Below are 24,636 nucleotides of genomic sequence, written 5' to 3'. Positions count from 1 at the left end.
ATATGCTCATTCCGGGTTAGGGTCCTTTATAGTATGATGCATTAGGGATATGCTCATTCCGGATTAAGGTCCTTTATAATATGATGCATTAGGGATATGCTCATTCCGGGTTAGGTTCATTTATAGTATAATGCATCAGGGATATGCTCATTCCGGGTTAGGGTCCTTTATCGTATGATGCATTAGGGATTTGCTCATTCCGGGATAGGGTCCTTTATAGTATGATGCATTAGGGATATGCTCATTCCGGGTAAGGGTCCTTCATACTAGGATGAATTAGGGATATACTCTTTCCGGGTTAGGGTCATTTATAGAATGATGCATTAGGGATATGCTCATTCCGGATTAAGGTCCTTTATAATATGATGCATTAGGGATATGCTCATTCCAGGTTAGGTTCATTTATAGTATGATGCATTAGGGATATGCTCATTCTGGGTTAGGGTCCTTTATTGTATGATGCATTAGGGATATGCTCATTCCGAGTTAGGGTCCATTATAGTATTATGCATTAGGGATATGCTCATTCCGGATAAGGGTCCTTTATAGTATGATGCATTAGGTATATGCTCATTCCGGGATAGGGTCCTTTATAGTATGATTCATTAGGGATATGCTCATTCCGGGTTAGGGTCCTTTATAGTATGATGCATTAGGGATATGCTCATTCTGGGTAAGGGTCCTTTATACTAGGATGAATTAGGGATATGCTCATTCCGGGTTAGGGTCATTTATAGAATCATGCATTAGGGATATGCTCATTCTGGGTTAGGGTCCTTTATAGTATGATGCATTAGGGATATGCTCATTCCGGGTTAGGGTCCTTTATAGTATGATGCATTAGGGATATGCTAATTCCGGGTTAGGGTCATTTATAGAATGATGCATTAGGGATATGCTCATTCCGGGTTAGGGTCCTTTATAGTATGATGCATTAGGGATATGCTCATTCTGGGTTAGGGTCCTTTATAGTATGATATATTAGGTATATGCTCATTACGGGTTAGGGTCCATTATAGTATTATGCATTAGGGATATGCTCAGTCCGGATAAGGGTCCTTTATAGTATGATGCATTAGGGATATGCTCATTCCGCGATAGGGTCCTTTATAGTATAATGCATTAGGTATATGCACATTCTGGGTTAGGGTCCATTATAGTATTATGCATTAGGGATATGCTCATTCCGGATAAGTGTCCTTTATAGTATGATGCATTAGGGATATGCTCATTCCGGGATAGGGTCCTTTATAGTATGATTCATTAGGGATATGCTCATTCCGGGTAAGGGTCCTTTATAGTATGATGCATTAGGGATATGCTCATTCCGGGTAAGGGTCCTTTATACTAGGATGAATTAGGGATATGCTCATTCCGGGTTAGGGTCATTTATAGAATGATGCATTAGGGATATGCTCATTCCGGGTTAGGGTCCTTTATAGTATGGTGCATTAGGGATATGCTCATTCCGGGTCAGGGTCCTTTATAGTATGATGCATTAGGGATATGCTCATTCCGGGTCAGGGTCCTTTATAGTATGATGAATTAGGGATATGCTCCTTCAGGGTTAGGATCATTTATAGTATGATGCATTAGGGATATGCTCATTTCGGGTTAGGGTCCTTTATAGTATGGTGCATTAGGCATATGCTCATTCCGGGTTAGGGTCATTTATAGTATGATGCATTAGGGATATGCTCATTCCGGGTTAGGGTCATTTATAGTATGATGCATTAGGGATATGCTCATTCGTGTGGGGGTCATTTATAGTATGGTGCAGTAGGGATATGCTCATTCCAGGTTAGGGTCCTTTATAGTATGGTTCATTAGGGATAAGCTCATTCCGGGTTAGGGTCCTTTATAGTATGATGCATTAGGGATATGCTCATTCCGGGTTAGGGTCCTTTATAGTATGATGCATTAGGGATATGCTCATTCCGGGTGAGGGTCATTTATAGTATGATGCATTTGGGATATGCTCATTCCTGGTTAGGGTCCTTTACAGTATGATGCATCAGGGATATGCTCATTCCGGGTTAGGGTCATTTATAGAATGATGCATCATGGATATGCTCATTCCGGGTTAGGGTCCTTTATAGTATTATGCATTAGGGATATGCTCATTCCGGATAAGGTTCCTTTATAGTATGATGCATTAGGGATAGGCTCATTCCGGTATAGGGTCCTTTAGAGTATGATGCATTAGGGATATGCTCATTCTGGGTTAGGGTCCTTTATAGTATAATGCATTAGGGATATGCCCATTCCGGATAAGGATCCTTTATACTATGATGCATTAGGGATATGCTCATTCCGGGTTAGGGTCATTTATAGAATGATGCATTAGGGATATGGTCATTCCGGGTTAGGGTCCTTTATAGTATGAAGCATTAGGGATATGCTCATTCCGGGTTAGGGTCCTTTATGGTATGATGCATTAGGGATATGCTCATTCCGGGTTAGGGTCCTTTATAGTATGATGCATTAGGGATATGCTCCTTCAGGGTTAGGGTCGTTTATAGTATGATATATTAGGGATATGCTCATTCCGGGTTAGGGTAATTTGTAGTATGATGCATTAGGGATATCCTCATTCCGGGTTAAGGTCCTTTATAATATGATGCATTAGGGATATGCTAATTCCGGGTTAGGGTCCTTTATAGTATGATGCATTAGGGATATGCTCATTCCGGGTAGGGTCCTTTATAGTATGATGCATTAGGTATATGCTCATTCCGGGTTAGGGTCCATTATAGTATTATGCATTAGGGTTTTGCTCATTCCGGATAAGGGTCCTTTATAGTATGATGCATTAGGGATATGCTCATCCCGGGATAGGGTCCATTATAGTATGATTCATTAGGGATATGCTCATTCCGGGTAAGGGTCCTTTATACTAGGATGAATTAGGGATATGCTCATTCCAGGTTTGGGTCATTTATGGAATGATGCATTAGGGATATGCTCATTCCAGGTTAGGGTCCTTTATAGTATGATGCATTAGGGATATGTTAATTCCGGGTAAGGGTCCTTCATACTAGGATGAATTAGGGATATACTCTTTCCGGGTTAGGGTCATTTATAGAATGATGCATTAGGGATATGCTCATTCCGGATTAAGGTCCTTTATAATATGATGCATTTGGGATATGCTCTTTCCGGGTTAGGTTCATTTATAGTATGATGCATTAGGGATATGCTCATTCCGGGTTAGGGTCCTTTATAGTATGATGCATTAGGGATATGCTCATTCCGGGTTAGGGTCCATTATAGTATTATGCATTAGGGATATGCTCATTCCGGATAAGGGTCCTTTATAGTATGATGCATTAGGGATATGCTCATTCCAGGATAGGGTCCTTTATAGTATGATTCATTAGGGATATGCTAATTCCGGGATAGGGTCATTTATAGAATTATGCATTAGGGATAAGCTCATTCCGTTTTAGGGTCCTTTATAGTATGATGCATTAGGGATATGCTCATTCCGGGTTAGGGTCCTTTATAGTATGATTCATTAGGGATATGCTCATTCCGGGTTAGGGTCCTTTATAGTATGATGCATTAGGGATATGCTCATTCCAGGTTAGGGTCCTTTATAGTATGATGCATTAGGGATATGTTAATTCCGGGTAAGGGTCCTTCATACTAGGGTGAATTAGGGATATACTCTTTCCGGGTTAGGGTCATTTATAGAATGATGCATTAGGGATATGCTCATTCCGGACTAAGGTCCTTTATAATATGATGCATTAGGGATATGCTCTTTCCGGGTTAGGTTCATTTATAGTATGATGCATTAGGGATATGCTCATTCCGGGTTAGGGTCCTTTATAGTATGATGCATTAGGGATATGCTCATTCCGGGTTAGGGTCCATTATAGTATTATGCATTAGGGATATGCTCATTCCGGATAAGGGTCCTTTATAGTATGATGCATTAGGGATATGCTCATTCCGGGATAGGGTCCTTTATAGTATTATTCATTAGGGATATGCTCATTCCGGGTTAGGGTCCTTTATAGTATGATGCATTAGGGATATCCTCATTCCGGGTAAGGGTCCTTTATACTAGGATGAATTAGGGATATGCTAATTCCGGGTTAGGGTCATTTATAGAATGATGCATTAGGGATAAGCTCATTCCGTTTTAGGGTCCTTTATAGTATGATGCATTAGGGATATGCTCATTCCGGGTTAGGGTCCTTTATAGTATGATGCATTAGGGATATGCTCATTCCGGGTTAGGGTTATTTATAGTGTGATGCATTAGGGATATGCTCATTCCGGGTTAGGGTCCTTTATAGTATGATGCATTAGGGATATGCTCATTCCGGATTAAGGTCCTTTATAATATGATGCATTAGGGATATGCTCATTCCGGGTTAGGTTCATTTATAGTATGATGCACCAGGGATATGCTCATTCCGGGTTAGGGTCCTTTATCGTATGATGCATTAGGGATATGCTCATTCCGGGTTAGGGTCCTTTATAGTATGATGCATTAGGGATATGCTCATTCCGGGTAAGGGTCCTTCATACTAGGATGAATTAGGGATATACTCTTTCCGGGTTAGGGTCATTTATAGAATGATGCATTAGGGATATGCTCATTCCGGATTAAGGTCCTTTATAATATGATGCATAAGGGATATGCTCATTCCGGGTTAGGTTCATTTATAGTATGATGCATTAGGGATATGCTCATTCCGGGTTAGGGTCCTTTATTGTATGATGCATTAGGGATATGCTAATTCCGAGTTAGGGTCCATTATAGTATTATGCATTAGGGATATGCTCATTCCGGATAAGGGTCCTTTATAGTATGATGCATTAGGGATATGCTCATTCCGGGATAGGGTCCTTTATAGTATGATTCATTAGGGATATGCTCATTCCGGGTTAGGGTCCTTTATAGTATGATGCATTAGGGATATGCTCATTCTGGTTAAGGGTCCTTTATACTAGGATGAATTAGGGATATGCTCATTCCGGGTTAGGGTCATTTATAGAATCATGCATTAGGGATATGCTCATTCCGGGTTAGGGTCCTTTATAGTATGATGCATTAGGGATATGCTCATTCCGGGTTAGGGTCCTTTATAGTATGATGCATTAGGGATATGCTAATCCCGGGTTAGGGTCATTTATAGAATGATGCATTAGGGATATGCTAATTCCGGGTTAGGGTCCTTTATAGTATGATGCATTAGGGATATGCTCATTCCGGGTTAGGGTCCTTTATAGTATGATATATTAGGTATATGCTCATTACGGGTTAGGGTCCATTATAGTATTATGAATTAGGGATATGCTCAGTCCGGATAAGGGTCCTTTATAGTATGATTCATTAGGGATATGCTCATTCCGCGATAGGGTCCTTTATAGTATGATGCATTAGGTATATGCACATTCTGGGTTAGGGTCCATTATAGTATTATGCATTAGGGATATGCTCATTCCGGATAAGGGTCCTTTATAGTATGATGCATTAGGGATATGCTCATTCCGGGATAGGGTCCTTTATAGTATGATTCATTAGGGATATGCTCATTCCGGGTTAGGGTCCTTTATAGTATGATGCATTAGGGATATGCTCATTCCGGGTAAAGGTCCTTTATACTAGGATGAATTAGGGATATGCTCATTCCGGGTTAGGGTCATTTATAGAATGATGCATTAGGGATATGCTCATTCCGGGTTAGGGTCCTTTATAGTATGGTGCATTAGGGATATGCTCATTCCGGGTCAGGGTCCTTTATAGTATGATGCATTAGGGATATGCTCATTCCGGGTTAGGGTCCTTTATAGTATGATGAATTAGGGATATGCTCATTCAGGGTTAGGATCATTTATAGTATGATGCATTAGGGATATGCTCATTCCGGGTTGGGGTCCTTTATAGTATGGTGCATTAGGGATATGCTCATTCCGGGTTAGGGTCATTTATAGTATGATGCATTAGGGATATGCTCATTCCGGGTTAGGGTCATTTATAGTATGATGCATTAGGGATATGCTCATTCGTGTGGGGGTCATTTATAGTATGGTGCAGTAGGGATATGCTCATTCCGGGTTATGGTCCTTTATAGTATGGTGCATTAGGGATAAGCTCATTCCGGGTTAGGGTCTTTTATAGTATGATGCATTAGGGATATGCTCATTCCGGGTTAGGGTAATTTATAGTATGATGCATTAGGGATATGCTCATTCCGGGTTAGGGTCCTTTATAGTATGATGCATTAGGGATATGCTCATTCCGGGTGAGGGTCATTTATAGTATGATGCATTAGGGATATGCTCATTCCGGGTTAGGGTCCTTTACAGTATGATACATTAGGGATATGCTCATTCCGGGTTAGGGTCATTTATAGAATGATGCATCATGGATATGCTCATTCCGGGTTAGGGTCCTTTATAGTATTATGCATTAGGGATATGCTCATTCCGGATAAGGTTCCTTTATAGTATGATGCATTAGGGATAGGCTCATTCCGGTATAGGGTCCTTTAGAGTATGATGCATTAGGGATATGCTCATTCCGGGTTAGGGTCCTTTATAGTATAATGCATTAGGGATATGCCCATTCCGGATAAGGGTCCTTTATACTATGATGCATTAGGGATATGCTCATTCCGGGTTAGGGTCATTTATAGAATGATGCATTAGGGATATGGTCATTCCGGGTTAGGGTCCTTTAAAGTATGAAGCATTAGGGATATGCTCATTCCGGGTTAGGGTCCTTTATAGTATGATGCATTAGTGAATGCTCATTCCGGGTTAGGGTCCTTTATAGTATTATGCATTGGGGATATGCTCATTCCGTGTTAGGGTCATTTATAGTATGATGCATTAGGGATATGCTCCTTCAGGGTTAGGGTCGTTTATAGTATGATGTATTAGGGATATGCTCATTCCGGGATAGGGTAATTTGTATTATGATGCATTAGGGATATACTCATTCCGGGTTAAGGTCCTTTATAATATGATGCATTAGGGATATGCTAATTCCGGGTTAGGGTCCTTTATAGTATGATGCATTAGGGATATGCTCATTCCGGGTAGGGTCCTTTATAGTATGATGCATTAGGTATATGCTCATTCCGGGTTAGGGTCCATTATAGTATTATGCATTAGGGATATGCTCATTCCGGATAAGGGTCCTTTATAGTATGATGCATTAGGGATATGCTCATTCCGGGATAGGGTCCATTATAGTATGATTCATTAGGGATATGCTCATTCCGGGTTAGGGTCCTTTATAGTATGATGCATTAGGGATATGTTCATTCCGGGTAAGGGTCCTTTATACTAGGATGAATTAGGGATATGCTCATTCCGGATTAGGGTCATTTATAGAATGATGCATTAGGGATATGCTCATTCCGGGTTAGGGTCCTTTATAGTATGATGCTTTAGGGATATGCTCATTCCGGGTTAGGGTCCTTTATAGTATGATGCATTAGGGATATGCTCATTCCGGGTTAGGGTTCTTTATAGTATGATGCATTAGGGATATGCTCATTCCGGGTTAGGGTCCTTTATATTATGATGCATTAGGGATATGCTCATTCCGGGTTAGGGTCCTTTATAGTATGATGCATTAGGGATATGCCCATTCTGGGTTAGGGTCCTTTATAGTATGATGCATTAGGGATATGCTCATTCCGGGTTAGGGTCCTTTATAGTATGATGCATTAGGGATATGCTCATTCCGGGTTAGGGTTCTTTATAGTATGATGCATTAGGGATATGCTCATTCCGGGCATAGGGTCCTTTATAGTATGATGCATTAGGGATATGCTCATTCCGGGTTAGGTTCATTTATAGTATGATGCATTAGCGATATGCTCATTCCCGGTTACGGTCCTTCATAGTATGATGCATTAGGGATATGCTCATTCCTGGTAGGGTCCTTTATAGTATGATGCATTAGGTATATGCACATTCTGGGTTAGGGTCCATTATAGTATTATGCATTAGGGATATGCTCATTCCGGATAAGGGTCCTTTATAGTATGATGCATTAGGGATATGTTCATTCCGGGATAGGGTGCTTTATAGTATGATTCATTAGGGATATGCTCATTCCGGGTTAGGGTCCTTTATACTAGGATGAATTAGGGATATGCTCATTCCGGGTTAGGGTCATTCATAGAATGATGCATTAGGGATATGCTCATTCCGGGTTAGGGCCCTTTATAGTATGGTGCATTAGGGATATGCTCATTCCGGGTCAGGGTCCTTTATAGTATGATGCATTAGGGATATGCTCATTCTGGGTTAGGGTCCTTTATAGTATGATGCATTAGGGATATGCTCATTCCGGGTTAGGGTCCTTTATAGTATGATGCATTAGGGATATGCTCATTCCGGGTTAGGGTCATTTATAGTATGATGCATTAGGGATATGCTCATTCCGGGTTAGGGTCATTTATAGTATGATGCATTAGGGATATGCTCATTCGTGTGGGGGTCATTTATAGTATGGTGCAGTAGGGATATGCTCATTCCGGGTTAGGGTCCTTTATAGTATGGTGCATTAGGGATAAGCTCATTCCGGGTTAGGGTCCTTTATAGTATGATGCATTAGGGATATGCTCATTCCGGGTTAGGGTAATTTATAGTATGATGCATTAGGGATATGCTCATTCCGGGTTAGGGTCCTTTATAGTATGATGCATTAGGGATATGCTCATTCGTGTGGGGGTCATTTATAGTATGGTGCAGTAGGGATATGCTCATTCCGGGTTAGGGTCCTTTATAGTATGGTGCATTAGGGATAAGCTCATTCCGGGTTAGGGTCCTTTATAGTATGATGCATTAGGGATATGCTCATTCCGGGTTAGGGTAATTTATAGTATGATGCATTAGGGATATGCTCATTCCGGGTAAGGGTCCTTTATACTAGGATGAATTAGGGATATGCTCATTCCGGGTTAGGGTCATTTATAGAATGATGCATTAGGGATATGCTCATTCCGGGTTAGGGCCCTTTATAGTATGGTGCATTAGGGATATGCTCATTCCGGGTCAGGGTCCTTTATAGTATGATGCATTAGGGATATGCTCATTCTGGGTTAGGGTCCTTTATAGTATGATGCATTAGGGATATGCTCATTCCGGGTTAGGGTCCTTTATAGTATGATGCATTAGGGATATGCTCATTCCGGGTTAGGGTCATTTATAGTATGATGCATTAGGGATATGCTCATTCCGGGTTAGGGTCATTTATAGTATGATGCATTAGGGATATGCTCATTCGTGTGGGGGTCATTTATAGTATGGTGCAGTAGGGATATGCTCATTCCGGGTTAGGGTCCTTTATAGTATGGTGCATTAGGGATAAGCTCATTCCGGGTTAGGGTCCTTTATAGTATGATGCATTAGGGATATGCTCATTCCGGGTTAGGGTAATTTATAGTATGATGCATTAGGGATATGCTCATTCCGGGTTAGGGTCCTTTATAGTATGATGCATTAGGGATATGCTCATTCCGGGGAAGGGTCATTTATAGTATGATGCATTGGGGATATGCTCATTCCGGGTTAGGGTCCTTTACAGTATGATGCATTAGGGATATGCTCATTCCGGGTTAGGGTCATTTATAGAATGATGCATCATGGATATGCTCATTCCGGGTTAGGGTCATTTATAGTATGATGCATTAGGGATATGCTCATTCCGGATAAGGTTCCTTTATAGTATGATGCATTAGGGCTAGGCTCATTCCGGTATAGGGTCCTTTAGAGTATGATGCATTAGGGATATGCTCATTCCGGGTCAGGGTCCTTTATAGTATGATGCATTAGGGATATGCTCATTCCGGGTTAGGGTCCTTTATAGTATGATGAATTAGGGATATGCTCATTCAGGGTTAGGATCATTTATAGTATGATGCATTAGGGATATGCTCATTCCGGGTTGGGGTCCTTTATAGTATGGTGCATTAGGGATATGCTCATTCCGGGTTAGGGTCATTTATAGTATGATGCATTAGGGATATGCTCATTCCGGGTTAGGGTCATTTATAGTATGATGCATTAGGGATATGCTCATTCGTGTGGGGGTCATTTATAGTATGGTGCAGTAGGGATATGCTCATTCCGGGTTATGGTCCTTTATAGTATGGTGCATTAGGGATAAGCTCATTCCGGGTTAGGGTCTTTTATAGTATGATGCATTAGGGATATGCTCATTCCGGGTTAGGGTAATTTATAGTATGATGCATTAGGGATATGCTCATTCCGGGTTAGGGTCCTTTATAGTATGATGCATTAGGGATATGCTCATTCCGGGTGAGGGTCATTTATAGTATGATGCATTAGGGATATGCTCATTCCGGGTTAGGGTCCTTTACAGTATGATACATTAGGGATATGCTCATTCCGGGTTAGGGTCATTTATAGAATGATGCATCATGGATATGCTCATTCCGGGTTAGGGTCCTTTATAGTATTATGCATTAGGGATATGCTCATTCCGGATAAGGTTCCTTTATAGTATGATGCATTAGGGATAGGCTCATTCCGGTATAGGGTCCTTTAGAGTATGATGCATTAGGGATATGCTCATTCCGGGTTAGGGTCCTTTATAGTATAATGCATTAGGGATATGCCCATTCCGGATAAGGGTCCTTTATACTATGATGCATTAGGGATATGCTCATTCCGGGTTAGGGTCATTTATAGAATGATGCATTAGGGATATGGTCATTCCGGGTTAGGGTCCTTTAAAGTATGAAGCATTAGGGATATGCTCATTCCGGTTTAGGGTCCTTTATAGTATGATGCATTAGGGATATGCTCATTCCGGGTTAGGGTCCTTTATAGTATTATGCATTGGGGATATGCTCATTCCGTGTTAGGGTCATTTATAGTATGATGCATTAGGGATATGCTCCTTCAGGGTTAGGGTCGTTTATAGTATGATGTATTAGGGATATGCTCATTCCGGGATAGGGTAATTTGTATTATGATGCATTAGGGATATCCTCATTCCGGGTTAAGGTCCTTTATAATATGATGCATTAGGGATATGCTAATTCCGGGTTAGGGTCCTTTATAGTATGATGCATTAGGGATATGTTCATTCTGGGTAAGGGTCCTTTATACTAGGATGAATTAGGGATATGATCATTCCGGGTTAGGGTCATTTATAGAATGATGCATTAGGGATATGCTCATTCCGGGTTAGGGTCCTTTATAGTATGATGCTTTAGGGATATGCTCATTCCGGGTTAGGGTCCTTTATAGTATGATGCATTAGGGATATGCTCATTCCGGGTTAGGGTTCTTTATAGTATGATGCATTAGGGATATGCTCATTCCGGGTTAGGGTCCTTTATATTATGATGCATTAGGGATATGCTCATTCCGGGTTAGGGCCCTTTATAGTATGATGCATTAGGGATATGCCCATTCCGGGTTAGGGTCCTTTATAGTATGATGCATTAGGGATATGCTCATTCCGGGTTAGGGTCCTTTATAGTATGATGCATTAGGGATATGCTCATTCCGGGTTAGGGTTCTTTATAGTATGATGCTTTAGGGATATGCTCATTCCGGGCATAGGGTCCTTTATAGTATGATGCATTAGGGATATGCTCATTCCGGGTTCGGTTCATTTATAGTATGATGCATTAGCGATATGCTCATTCCCGGTTACGGTCCTTCATAGTATGATGCATTAGGGATATGCTCATTCCTGGTAGGGTCCTTTATAGTATGATGCATTAGGTATATGCACATTCTGGGTTAGGGTCCATTATAGTATTATGCATTAGGGATATGCTCATTCCGGGTCAGGGTCCTTTATAGTATGATGCATTAGGGATATGCTCATTCTGGGTTAGGGTCCTTTATAGTATGATGCATTAGGGATATGCTCATTCCAGGTTAGGGTCCTTTATAGTATGATGCATTAGGGATATGCTCATTCTGGGTTAGGGTCATTTATAGTATGATGCATTAGGGATATGCTCATTCCGGGTTAGGGTCATTTATAGTATGATGCATTAGGGATATGCTCATTCCGGGTTAGGGTCCTTTATAGTATGATGCATTAGGGATATGCTCATTCCGGGTGAGGGTCATTTATAGTATGATGCATTAGGGATATGCTCATTCCGGGTTAGGGTCCTTTACAGTATGATACATTAGGGATATGCTCATTCCGGGTTAGGGTCATTTATAGAATGATGCATCATGGATATGCTCATTCCGGGTTAGGGTCCTTTATAGTATTATGCATTAGGGATATGCTCATTCCGGATAAGGTTCCTTTATAGTATGATGCATTAGGGATAGGCTCATTCCGGTATAGGGTCCTTTAGAGTATGATGCATTAGGGATATGCTCATTCCGGGTTAGGGTCCTTTATAGTATAATGCATTAGGGATATGCCCATTCCGGATAAGGGTCCTTTATACTATGATGCATTAGGGATATGCTCATTCCGGGTTAGGGTCATTTATTGAATGATGCATTAGGGATATGGTCATTCCGGGTTAGGGTCCTTTAAAGTATGAAGCATTAGGGATATGCTCATTCCGGGTTAGGGTCCTTTATAGTATGATGCATTAGTGAATGCTCATTCCGGGTTAGGGTCCTTTATAGTATTATGCATTGGGGATATGCTCATTCCGTGTTAGGGTCATTTATAGTATGATGCATTAGGGATATGCTCCTTCAGGGTTAGGGTCGTTTATAGTATGATGTATTAGGGATATGCTCATTCCGGGATAGGGTAATTTGTATTATGATGCATTAGGGATATCCTCATTCCGGGTTAAGGTCCTTTATAATATGATGCATTAGGGATATGCTAATTCCGGGTTAGGGTCCTTTATAGTATGATGCATTAGGGATATGCTCATTCCGGGTAGGGTCCTTTATAGTATGATGCATTAGGTATATGCTCATTCCGGGTTAGGGTCCATTATAGTATTATGCATTAGGGATATGCTCATTCCGGATAAGGGTCCTTTATAGTATGATGCATTAGGGATATGCTCATTCCGGGATAGGGTCCATTATAGTATGATTCATTAGGGATATGCTCATTCCGGGTTAGGGTCCTTTATAGTATGATGCATTAGGGATATGTTCATTCCGGGTAAGGGTCCTTTATACTAGGATGAATTAGGGATATGCTCATTCCGGGTTAGGGTCATTTATAGAATGATGCATTAGGGATATGCTCATTCCGGGTTAGGGTCCTTTATAGTATGATGCTTTAGGGATATGCTCATTCCGGGTTAGGGTCCTTTATAGTATGATGCATTAGGGATATGCTCATTCCGGGTTAGGGTTCTTTATAGTATGATGCATTAGGGATATGCTCATTCCGGGTTAGGGTCCTTTATATTATGATGCATTAGGGATATGCTCATTCCGGGTTAGGGTCCTTTATAGTATGATGCATTAGGGATATGCCCATTCCGGGTTAGGGTCCTTTATAGTATGATGCATTAGGGATATGCTCATTCCGGGTTAGGGTCCTTTATAGTATGATGCATTAGGGATATGCTCATTCCGGGTTAGGGTTCTTTATAGTATGATGCATTAGGGATATGCTCATTCCGGGCATAGGGTCCTTTATAGTATGATGCATTAGGGATATGCTCATTCCGGGTTAGGTTCATTTATAGTATGATGCATTAGCGATATGCTCATTCCCGGTTACGGTCCTTCATAGTATGATGCATTAGGGACATGCTCATTCCTGGGAGGGTCCTTTATAGTATGATGCATTAGGTATATGCACATTCTGGGTTAGGGTCCATTATAGTATTATGCATTAGGGATATGCTCATTCCGGATAAGGGTCCTTTATAGTATGATGCATTAGGGATATGTTCATTCCGGGATAGGGTGCTTTATAGTATGATTCATTAGGGATATGCTCATTCCGGGTTAGGGTCCTTTATACTAGGATGAATTAGGGATATGCTCATTCCGGGTTAGGGTCATTTATAGAATGATGCATTAGGGATATGCTCATTCCGGGTTAGGGCCCTTTATAGTATGGTGCATTAGGGATATGCTCATTCCGGGTCAGGGTCCTTTATAGTATGATGCATTAGGGATATGCTCATTCTGGGTTAGGGTCCTTTATAGTATGATGCATTAGGGATATGCTCATTCCGGGTTAGGGTCCTTTATAGTATGATGCATTAGGGATATGCTCATTCCGGGTTAGGGTCATTTATAGTATGATGCATTAGGGATATGCTCATTCCGGGTTAGGGTCATTTATAGTATGATGCATTAGGGATATGCTCATTCGTGTGGGGGTCATTTATAGTATGGTGCAGTAGGGATATGCTCATTCCGGGTTAGGGTCCTTTATAGTATGGTGCATTAGGGATAAGCTCATTCCGGGTTAGGGTCCTTTATAGTATGATGCATTAGGGATATGCTCATTCCGGGTTAGGGTAATTTATAGTATGATGCATTAGGGATATGCTCATTCCGGGTTAGGGTCCTTTATAGTATGATGCATTAGGGATATGCTCATTCGTGTGGGGGTCATTTATAGTATGGTGCAGTAGGGATATGCTCATTCCGGGTTAGGGTCCTTTATAGTATGGTGCATTAGGGATAAGCTCATTCCGGGTTAGGGTCCTTTATAGTATGATGCATTAGGGATATGCTCATTCCGGGTTAGGGTAATTTATAGTATGATGCATTAGGGATATGCTCATTCCGGGTAAGGGTCCTTTATACTAGGATGAATTAGGGATATGCTCATTCCGGGTTAGGGTCATTTATAGAATGATGCATTAGGGATATGCTCATTCCGGGTTAGGGCCCTTTATAGTATGGTGCATTAGGGATATGCTCATTCCGGGTCAGGGTCCTTTATAGTATGATGCATTAGGGATATGCTCATTCTGGGTTAGGGTCCTTTATAGTATGATGCATTAGGGATATGCTCATTCCGGGTTAGGGTCCTTTATAGTATGATGCATTAGGGATATGCTCATTCCGGGTTAGGGTCATTTATAGTATGATGCATTAGGGATATGCTCATTCCGGGTTAGGGTCATTTATAGTATGATGCATTAGGGATATGCTCATTCGTGTGGGGGTCATTTATAGTATGGTGCAGTAGGGATATGCTCATTCCGGGTTAGGGTCCTTTATAGTATGGTGCATTAGGGATAAGCTCATTCCGGGTTAGGGTCCTTTATAGTATGATGCATTAGGGATATGCTCATTCCGGGTTAGGGTAATTTATAGTATGATGCATTAGGGATATGCTCATTCCGGGTTAGGGTCCTTTATAGTATGATGCATTAGGGATATGCTCATTCCGGATAAGGTTCCTTTATAGTATGATGCATTAGGGCTAGGCTCATTCCGGTATAGGGTCCTTTAGAGTATGATGCATTAGGGATATGCTCATTCCGGGTCAGGGTCCTTTATAGTATGATGCATTAGGGATATGCTCATTCCGGGTTAGGGTCCTTTATAGTATGATGAATTAGGGATATGCTCATTCAGGGTTAGGATCATTTATAGTATGATGCATTAGGGATATGCTCATTCCGGGTTGGGGTCCTTTATAGTATGGTGCATTAGGGATATGCTCATTCCGGGTTAGGGTCATTTATAGTATGATGCATTAGGGATATGCTCATTCCGGGTTAGGGTCATTTATAGTATGATGCATTAGGGATATGCTCATTCGTGTGGGGGTCATTTATAGTATGGTGCAGTAGGGATATGCTCATTCCGGGTTATGGTCCTTTATAGTATGGTACATTAGGGATAAGCTCATTCCGGGTTAGGGTCTTTTATAGTATGATGCATTAGGGATATGCTCATTCCGGGTTAGGGTAATTTATAGTATGATGCATTAGGGATATGCTCATTCCGGGTTAGGGTCCTTTATAGTATGATGCATTAGGGATATGCTCATTCCGGGTGAGGGTCATTTATAGTATGATGCATTAGGGATATGCTCATTCCGGGTTAGGGTCCTTTACAGTATGATACATTAGGGATATGCTCATTCCGGGTTAGGGTCATTTATAGAATGATGCATCATGGATATGCTCATTCCGGGTTAGGGTCCTTTATAGTATTATGCATTAGGGATATGCTCATTCCGGATAAGGTTCCTTTATAGTATGATGCATTAGGGATAGGCTCATTCCGGTATAGGGTCCTTTAGAGTATGATGCATTAGGGATATGCTCATTCCGGGTTAGGGTCCTTTATAGTATAATGCATTAGGGATATGCCCATTCCGGATAAGGGTCCTTTATACTATGATGCATTAGGGATATGCTCATTCCGGGTTAGGGTCATTTATAGAATGATGCATTAGGGATATGGTCATTCCGGGTTAGGGTCCTTTAAAGTATGAAGCATTAGGGATATGCTCATTCCGGTTTAGGGTCCTTTATAGTATGATGCATTAGGGATATGCTCATTCCGGGTTAGGGTCCTTTATAGTATTATGCATTGGGGATATGCTCATTCCGTGTTAGGGTCATTTATAGTATGATGCATTAGGGATATGCTCCTTCAGGGTTAGGGTCGTTTATAGTATGATGTATTAGGGATATGCTCATTCCGGGATAGGGTAATTTGTATTATGATGCATTAGGGATATCCTCATTCCGGGTTAAGGTCCTTTATAATATGATGCATTAGGGATATGCTAATTCCGGGTTAGGGTCCTTTATAGTATGATGCATTAGGGATATGTTCATTCCGGGTAAGGGTCCTTTATACTAGGATGAATTAGGGATATGATCATTCCGGGTTAGGGTCATTTATAGAATGATGCATTAGGGATATGCTCATTCCGGGTTAGGGTCCTTTATAGTATGATGCTTTAGGGATATGCTCATTCCGGGTTAGGGTCCTTTATAGTATGATGCATTAGGGATATGCTCATTCCGGGTTAGGGTTCTTTATAGTATGATGCATTAGGGATATGCTCATTCCGGGTTAGGGTCCTTTATATTATGATGCATTAGGGATATGCTCATTCCGGGTTAGGGCCCTTTATAGTATGATGCATTAGGGATATGCCCATTCCGGGTTAGGGTCCTTTATAGTATGATGCATTAGGGATATGCTCATTCCGGGTTAGGGTCCTTTATAGTATGATGCATTAGTGATATGCTCATTCCGGGTTAGGGTTCTTTATAGTATGATGCTTTAGGGATATGCTCATTCCGGGCATAGGGTCCTTTATAGTATGATGCATTAGGGATATGCTCATTCCGGGTTCGGTTCATTTATAGTATGATGCATTAGCGATATGCTCATTCCCGGTTACGGTCCTTCATAGTATGATGCATTAGGGATATGCTCATTCCTGGTAGGGTCCTTTATAGTATGATGCATTAGGTATATGCACATTCTGGGTTAGGGTCCATTATAGTATTATGCATTAGGGATATGCTCATTCCGGGTCAGGGTCCTTTATAGTATGATGCATTAGGGATATGCTCATTCCGGGATAGGGTCCTTTATAGTATGATTCATTAGGGATATGCTCATTCCGGGTTAGGGTCCTTTATAGTATGATGCATTAGGGATATGCTCATTCCGGGTAAAGGTCCTTTATACTAGGATGAATTAGGGATATGCTCATTCCGGGTTAGGGTCATTTATAGAATGATGCATTAGGGATATGCTCATTCCGGGTTAGGGTCCTTTATAGTATGGTGCATTAGGGATATGCTCATTCCGGGTCAGGGTCCTTTATAGTATGATGCATTAGGGATATGCTCATTCCGGGTTAGGGTCCTTTATAGTATGATGAATTAGGGATATGCTCATTCAGGGTTAGGATCATTTATAGTATGATGCATTAGGGATATGCTCATTCCGGGTTGGGGTCCTTTATAGTATGGTGCATTAGGGATATGCTCATTCCGGGTTAGGGTCATTTATAGTATGATGCATTAGGGATATGCTCATTCCGGGTTAGGGTCATTTATAGTATGATGCATTAGGGATATGCTCATTCGTGTGGGGGTCATTTATAGTATGGTGCAGTAGGGATATGCTCATTCCGGGTTATGGTCCTTTATAGTATGGTGCATTAGGGATAAGCTCATTCCGGGTTAGGGTCTTTTATAGTATGATGCATTAGGGATATGCTCATTCCGGGTTAGGGTAATTTATAGTATGATGCATTAGGGATATGCTCATTCCGGGTTAGGGTCCTTTATAGTATGATGCATTAGGGATATGCTCGTTCCGGGTGAGGGTCATTTATAGTATGATGCATTAGGGATATGCTCATTCCGGGTTAGGGTCCTTTACAGTATGATACATTAGGGATATGCTCATTCCGGGTTAGGGTCATTTATAGAATGATGCATCATGGATATGCTCATTCCGGGTTAGGGTCCTTTATAGTATTATGCATTAGGGATATGCTCATTCCGGATAAGGTTCCTTTATAGTATGATGCATTAGGGATAGGCTCATTCCGGTATAGGGTCCTTTAGAGTATGATGCATTAGGGATATGCTCATTCCGGGTTAGGGTCCTTTATAGTATAATGCATTAGGGATATGCCCATTCCGGATAAGGGTCCTTTATACTATGATGCATTAGGGATATGCTCATTCCGGGTTAGGGTCATTTATAGAATGATGCATTAGGGATATGGTCATTCCGGGTTAGGGTCCTTTAAAGTATGAAGCATTAGGGATATGCTCATTCCGGGTTAGGGTCCTTTATAGTATGATGCATTAGTGAATGCTCATTCCGGGTTAGGGTCCTTTATAGTATTATGCATTGGGGATATGCTCATTCCGTGTTAGGGTCATTTATAGTATGATGCATTAGGGATATGCTCCTTCAGGGTTAGGGTCGTTTATAGTATGATGTATTAGGGATATGCTCATTCCGGGATAGGGTAATTTGTATTATGATGCATTAGGGATATCCTCATTCCGGGTTAAGGTCCTTTATAATATGATGCATTAGGGATATGCTAATTCCGGGTTAGGGTCCTTTATAGTATGATGCATTAGGGATATGCTCATTCCGGGTAGGGTCCTTTATAGTATGATGCATTAGGTATATGCTCATTCCGGGTTAGGGTCCATTATAGTATTATGCATTAGGGATATGCTCATTCCGGATAAGGGTCCTTTATAGTATGATGCATTAGGGATATGCTCATTCCGGGATAGGGTCCATTATAGTATGATTCATTAGGGATATGCTCATTCCGGGTTAGGGTCCTTTATAGTATGATGCATTAGGGATATGTTCATTCCGGGTAAGGGTCCTTTATACTAGGATGAATTAGGGATATGCTCATTCCGGGTTAGGGTCATTTATAGAATGATGCATTAGGGATATGCTCATTCCGGGTTAGGGTCCTTTATAGTATGATGCTTTAGGGATATGCTCATTCCGGGTTAGGGTCCTTTATAGTATGATGCATTAGGGATATGCTCATTCCGGGTTAGGGTTCTTTATAGTATGATGCATTAGGGATATGCTCATTCCGGGTTAGGGTCCTTTATATTATGATGCATTAGGGATATGCTCATTCCGGGTTAGGGTCCTTTATAGTATGATGCATTAGGGATATGCCCATTCCGGGTTAGGGTCCTTTATAGTATGATGCATTAGGGATATGCTCATTCCGGGTTAGGGTCCTTTATAGTATGATGCATTAGGGATATGCTCATTCCGGGTTAGGGTTCTTTATAGTATGATGCATTAGGGATATGCTCATTCCGGGCATAGGGTCCTTTATAGTATGATGCATTAGGGATATGCTCATTCCGGGTTAGGTTCATTTATAGTATGATGCATTAGCGATATGCTCATTCCCGGTTACGGTCCTTCATAGTATGATGCATTAGGGATATGCTCATTCCTGGTAGGGTCCTTTATAGTATGATGCATTAGGTATATGCACATTCTGGGTTAGGGTCCATTATAGTATTATGCATTAGGGATATGCTCATTCCGGATAAGGGTCCTTTATAGTATGATGCATTAGGGATATGTTCATTCCGGGATAGGGTGCTTTATAGTATGATTCATTAGGGATATGCTCATTCCGGGTTAGGGTCCTTTATACTAGGATGAATTAGGGATATGCTCATTCCGGGTTAGGGTCATTTATAGAATGATGCATTAGGGATATGCTCATTCCGGGTTAGGGCCCTTTATAGTATGGTGCATTAGGGATATGCTCATTCCGGGTCAGGGTCCTTTATAGTATGATGCATTAGGGATATGCTCATTCTGGGTTAGGGTCCTTTATAGTATGATGCATTAGGGATATGCTCATTCCGGGTTAGGGTCATTTATAGAATCATGCATTAGGGATATGCTCATTCCGGGTTAGGGTCCTTTATAGTATGATGCATTAGGGATATGCTCATTCCGGGTTAGGGTCCTTTATAGTATGATGCATTAGGGATATGCTAATCCCGGGTTAGGGTCATTTATAGAATGATGCATTAGGGATATGCTAATTCCGGGTTAGGGTCCTTTATAGTATGATGCATTAGGGATATGCTCATTCCGGGTTAGGGTCCTTTATAGTATGATATATTAGGTATATGCTCATTACGGGTTAGGGTCCATTATAGTATTATGAATTAGGGATATGCTCAGTCCGGATAAGGGTCCTTTATAGTATGATTCATTAGGGATATGCTCATTCCGCGATAGGGTCCTTTATAGTATGATGCATTAGGTATATGCACATTCTGGGTTAGGGTCCATTATAGTATTATGCATTAGGGATATGCTCATTCCGGATAAGGGTCCTTTATAGTATGATGCATTAGGGATATGCTCATTCCGGGATAGGGTCCTTTATAGTATGATTCATTAGGGATATGCTCATTCCGGGTTAGGGTCCTTTATAGTATGATGCATTAGGGATATGCTCATTCCGGGTAAAGGTCCTTTATACTAGGATGAATTAGGGATATGCTCATTCCGGGTTAGGGTCATTTATAGAATGATGCATTAGGGATATGCTCATTCCGGGTTAGGGTCCTTTATAGTATGGTGCATTAGGGATATGCTCATTCCGGGTCAGGGTCCTTTATAGTATGATGCATTAGGGATATGCTCATTCCGGGTTAGGGTCCTTTATAGTATGATGAATTAGGGATATGCTCATTCAGGGTTAGGATCATTTATAGTATGATGCATTAGGGATATGCTCATTCCGGGTTGGGGTCCTTTATAGTATGGTGCATTAGGGATATGCTCATTCCGGGTTAGGGTCATTTATAGTATGATGCATTAGGGATATGCTCATTCCGGGTTAGGGTCATTTATAGTATGATGCATTAGGGATATGCTCATTCGTGTGGGGGTCATTTATAGTATGGTGCAGTAGGGATATGCTCATTCCGGGTTATGGTCCTTTATAGTATGGTGCATTAGGGATAAGCTCATTCCGGGTTAGGGTCTTTTATAGTATGATGCATTAGGGATATGCTCATTCCGGGTTAGGGTAATTTATAGTATGATGCATTAGGGATATGCTCATTCCGGGTTAGGGTCCTTTATAGTATGATGCATTAGGGATATGCTCATTCCGGGTGAGGGTCATTTATAGTATGATGCATTAGGGATATGCTCATTCCGGGTTAGGGTCCTTTACAGTATGATACATTAGGGATATGCTCATTCCGGGTTAGGGTCATTTATAGAATGATGCATCATGGATATGCTCATTCCGGGTTAGGGTCCTTTATAGTATTATGCATTAGGGATATGCTCATTCCGGATAAGGTTCCTTTATAGTATGATGCATTAGGGATAGGCTCATTCCGGTATAGGGTCCTTTAGAGTATGATGCATTAGGGATATGCTCATTCCGGGTTAGGGTCCTTTATAGTATAATGCATTAGGGATATGCCCATTCCGGATAAGGGTCCTTTATACTATGATGCATTAGGGATATGCTCATTCCGGGTTAGGGTCATTTATAGAATGATGCATTAGGGATATGGTCATTCCGGGTTAGGGTCCTTTAAAGTATGAAGCATTAGGGATATGCTCATTCCGGGTTAGGGTCCTTTATAGTATGATGCATTAGTGAATGCTCATTCCGGGTTAGGGTCCTTTATAGTATTATGCATTGGGGATATGCTCATTCCGTGTTAGGGTCATTTATAGTATGATGCATTAGGGATATGCTCCTTCAGGGTTAGGGTCGTTTATAGTATGATGTATTAGGGATATGCTCATTCCGGGATAGGGTAATTTGTATTATGATGCATTAGGGATATCCTCATTCCGGGTTAAGGTCCTTTATAATATGATGCATTAGGGATATGCTAATTCCGGGTTAGGGTCCTTTATAGTATGATGCATTAGGGATATGCTCATTCCGGGTAGGGTCCTTTATAGTATGATGCATTAGGTATATGCTCATTCCGGGTTAGGGTCCATTATAGTATTATGCATTAGGGATATGCTCATTCCGGATAAGGGTCCTTTATAGTATGATGCATTAGGGATATGCTCATTCCGGGATAGGGTCCATTATAGTATGATTCATTAGGGATATGCTCATTCCGGGTTAGGGTCCTTTATAGTATGATGCATTAGGGATATGTTCATTCCGGGTAAGGGTCCTTTATACTAGGATGAATTAGGGATATGCTCATTCCGGATTAGGGTCATTTATAGAATGATGCATTAGGGATATGCTCATTCCGGGTTAGGGTCCTTTATAGTATGATGCTTTAGGGATATGCTCATTCCGGGTTAGGGTCCTTTATAGTATGATGCATTAGGGATATGCTCATTCCGGGTTAGGGTTCTTTATAGTATGATGCATTAGGGATATGCTCATTCCGGGTTAGGGTCCTTTATATTATGATGCATTAGGGATATGCTCATTCCGGGTTAGGGTCCTTTATAGTATGATGCATTAGGGATATGCCCATTCCGGGTTAGGGTCCTTTATAGTATGATGCATTAGGGATATGCTCATTCCGGGTTAGGGTCCTTTATAGTATGATGCATTAGGGATATGCTCATTCCGGGTTAGGGTTCTTTATAGTATGATGCATTAGGGATATGCTCATTCCGGGCATAGGGTCCTTTATAGTATGATGCATTAGGGATATGCTCATTCCGGGTTAGGTTCATTTATAGTATGATGCATTAGCGATATGCTCATTCCCGGTTACGGTCCTTCATAGTATGATGCATTAGGGATATGCTCATTCCTGGTAGGGTCCTTTATAGTATGATGCATTAGGTATATGCACATTCTGGGTTAGGGTCCATTATAGTATTATGCATTAGGGATATGCTCATTCCGGATAAGGGTCCTTTATAGTATGATGCATTAGGGATATGTTCATTCCGGGATAGGGTCCTTTATACTAGGATGAATTAGGGATATGCTCATTCCGGGTTAGGGTCATTTATAGAATGATGCATTAGGGATATGCTCATTCCGGGTTAGGGCCCTTTATAGTATGGTGCATTAGGGATATGCTCATTCCGGGTCAGGGTCCTTTATAGTATGATGCATTAGGGATATGCTCATTCTGGGTTAGGGTCCTTTATAGTATGATGCATTAGGGATATGCTCATTCTGGGTTAGGGTCCTTTATAGTATGATGCATTAGGGATATGCTCATTCCGGGTTAGGGTCCTTTATAGTATGATGCATTAGGGATATGCTCATTCCGGGTTAGGGTCATTTATAGTATGATGCATTAGGGATATGCTCATTCCGGGTTAGGGTCATTTATAGTATGATGCATTAGGGATATGCTCATTCGTGTGGGGGTCATTTATAGTATGGTGCAGTAGGGATATGCTCATTCCGGGTTAGGGTCCTTTATAGTATGGTGCATTAGGGATAAGCTCATTCCGGGTTAGGGTCCTTTATAGTATGATGCATTAAGGATATGCTCATTCCGGGTTAGGGTAATTTATAGTATGATGCATTAGGGATATGCTCATTCCGGGTTAGGGTCCTTTATAGTATGATGCATTAGGGATATGCTCATTCGTGTGGGGGTCATTTATAGTATGGTGCAGTAGGGATATGCTCATTCCGGGTTAGGGTCCTTTATAGTATGGTGCATTAGGGATAAGCTCATTCCGGGTTAGGGTCCTTTATAGTATGATGCATTAGGGATATGCTCATTCCGGGTTAGGGTAATTTATAGTATGATGCATTAGGGATATGCTCATTCCGGGTAAGGGTCCTTTATACTAGGATGAATTAGGGATATGCTCATTCCGGGTTAGGGTCATTTATAGAATGATGCATTAGGGATATGCTCATTCCGGGTTAGGGCCCTTTATAGTATGGTGCATTAGGGATATGCTCATTCCGGGTCAGGGTCCTTTATAGTATGATGCATTAGGGATATGCTCATTCTGGGTTAGGGTCCTTTATAGTATGATGCATTAGGGATATGCTCATTCCGGGTTAGGGTCCTTTATAGTATGATGCATTAGGGATATGCTCATTCTGGGTTAGGGTCATTTATAGTATGATGCATTAGGGATATGCTCATTCCGGGTTAGGGTCATTTATAGTATGATGCATTAGGGATATGCTCATTCGTGTGGGGGTCATTTATAGTATGGTGCAGTAGGGATATGCTCATTCCGGGTTAGGGTCCTTTATAG

This window comes from Ambystoma mexicanum, chromosome 4p, assembly GCF_040938575.1.
Source record: "Ambystoma mexicanum isolate Mex_15411 chromosome 4p, UKY_AmexF1_1, whole genome shotgun sequence".
In the NCBI taxonomy this organism is placed as follows: domain Eukaryota; kingdom Metazoa; phylum Chordata; class Amphibia; order Caudata; family Ambystomatidae; genus Ambystoma; species Ambystoma mexicanum.
This window is presented reverse-complemented; position numbering follows the sequence as displayed.